The sequence below is a fragment of the Babylonia areolata genome, chromosome 25 (assembly GCF_041734735.1).
Source record: "Babylonia areolata isolate BAREFJ2019XMU chromosome 25, ASM4173473v1, whole genome shotgun sequence".
Taxonomy (NCBI): domain Eukaryota; kingdom Metazoa; phylum Mollusca; class Gastropoda; order Neogastropoda; family Buccinidae; genus Babylonia; species Babylonia areolata.
The window spans coordinates 9,098,471-9,100,970 of record NC_134900.1 but is presented as its reverse complement, the minus strand read 5'-3'; the positions used below and the strand labels follow the sequence as shown (position 1 = coordinate 9,100,970).

Here is a 2,500-nt window from a genome sequence, read left to right as displayed (position 1 = left end):
TGCTATACTATACTTCTTTCCTCCCTCCCTCCTCGTCTTCACCCTTTCTGTCCCCTCTTCTTGCACAAGCTACTACTACTGCTACTGCTACTACTACTACTACTACTACTACTACTACTACTACTGCTGATGCCTTAACCCCTCTTCCTTTTTTTAGTCCTCCCCTGCTTCTACTGGGAGTGAGAGATATGGGCGTATGTGTGTGTGCTTGTACAAGTAAGTGTTCATCTGTGTGTGTGTGTGTGTGTGTGTGTGTGTGTGTGTGTGTGTGTCGTGGAAGCTGCGATACGTAGACTAGAAATGAGTGTGTGGAGGAGGGGGGTAGAGGAGGTGCAGGGTAATGTGTGTAGTGTGTGTGTTGGAGCTCATGTACGTTTATATGTATTTGACTGTGCTATCATATCTGTGAAACTGCATGTTTGGTGCATATCTGTTATGCATGTGTGGGTGTATGTGTGAATGTGTGTCTTCATGTTTTACATTTATTTGCTTATTTATCATCATTGTTGTCTTATTTATCTATTATTATTATTATTATTTTATTATTATTATTATTATCATCATTATTATTACTACTATCTTTTTTATATTATAATTATTTTTTATTTTTTTATTTATGTAAGTTTATCTATTATTTATTCACCTTTTTTTTCTCTCTCTCAAGGCCTGACTAAGCGCGTTGGGTTACACTGCTGGTCAGGCATCTGCTTGACAGATGTGGTGTAGCGTATATGGATTTGTCCGAACGCAGTGACGCCTCCTTGAGCTACTGAAACTGAAACTGAAACTGCTTCTACTTATTCGACACCACTACAACTGCTGCTGCTGCTGCTGCTTCTGTTACTGTTCCTTCCCTTAACCTCTCCATTTCCATTTCATCCTCTCTTCCCTTCCACTACTACATCGCCACCTCCTCTTCCTGCTGTTGTTATACTACTGCTATAGCTGTTAGTACTATTTCGATTACTACTACTACTGCTGCTGATGTTGCTGTTGTTACTACTGCTACTGCTACTACAACTACTACCACTGCTTCTGCTGGATACTTAAGCTCCTCGTCCTCCTTCTCCTTCCCCTCTGCTACTTATTCGCCACACATAAATTATGCTTAACTCACTCAGCACGGCCAGTCCTCTCTTCTCCTCTACGCAGACCCCTCGGATGTCCAGTGGGTGTCTGAATGACCCAACCTTTAGCTTCCGTCGTCCGAATTGTGGTATTCTTTGTCAGCATTCATCTCTTCAGTATAAGAGCCTTCCGCTTGCAATATTTTGATGATGGTAATTGGGGTGAAACGCTGTTAACGTCGTCTCTTTCGCCGTTCGTATGGAGAGAGTTAAAATGATGTCCCGTTGTCCGGAGGGCTGTATTGCTGTGTGGACAATAAAAATGATTTCACGTTTCACGTTTCCTTATTCACCACAACCACCACTACTGCTGCTTCCTTTATCCTCTCCACTTCCAGTTCATCCTCTTCCCTCTTTACTACAACTACTTCTACTACTACTGCCTCGCCATCTCCTCTTCCTACTGCTGTCATACTACTACTATTGCTGTTTTTGCAATTTCTATTACTACTACTACTACTACAGCTGCTGCTACTACTACTGCTACTACTACTGACCATCAATACTACTACAACTATCACCACTTACGACTACCTTGACTTGTGAACTAACCGTTAACCGATTTGTTTGTTTTTTGTTTTTGTTTTTTTGGTTTACTTTGTGTGTGTGTGTGTGTGTGTGTGCGCGCGCGCGTGCGTTGATTTTTACCATAATTATAATATGGAACCGTCTACACGCTTTGATCCCCATGTCCCACTGACGTGTAGTTGTGTGTGATGCCACGTTGCAGCGTGTCGAACCATGTCCCACAGTTGACGTGTAGTTGTGTGTGATGCCACGTTGCAGCGTGCCGAACCATGTCCCACTGACGTGTAGTTGTGTGTGATGCCACGTTGCAGCGTGCCGAACCTTGTCCCACTGACCTGTAGCTGTGTGTGAAGCCACGTTGCAGCGTGCCGAACCATGTCCCACTGACGTGTAGTTGTGTGTGATGCCACGTTGCAGCGTGCCGAACCATGTCCCACTGACGTGTAGTTGTGTGTGATGCCACGTTGCAGCGTCATGTGCCGAACCATGTCCCACTGACGTGTAGTTGTGTGTGATGCCACGTTGCAGCGTCATGTGCCGAACCATGTCCCACTGACGTGTAGTTGTGTGTGATGCCACGTTGCAGCGTCATGTGCCGAACCTTGTCCTACTGACGTGTAGTTGTGTGTGATGCCACGTTGCAGCGTCATGTGCCGAACCTTGTCCTACTGACGTGTAGTTGTGTGTGATGCCACGTTGCAGCGTCATGTGCCGAACCATGTCCCACTGACGTGTAGTTGTGTGTGATGCCACGTTGCAGCGTCATGTGCCGAACCATATCCTACTGACGTGTAGTTGTGTGTGATGCCACGTTGCAGCGTGCCGAACCATGTCCCACTGACGTG

The 2,500-nt window shown here is 45.4% G+C and overlaps 1 protein-coding gene across 1 annotated transcript in view; it reads left to right on the top strand.

Annotated features, from left to right (window-relative positions):
• The window catches only part of LOC143299811 (major facilitator superfamily domain-containing protein 4A-like), a 177,830-nt gene that overhangs the window by 136,851 nt on the left and 38,479 nt on the right, over positions 1-2,500 (top strand). The gene's annotated exons all lie outside the window — the stretch shown is intronic.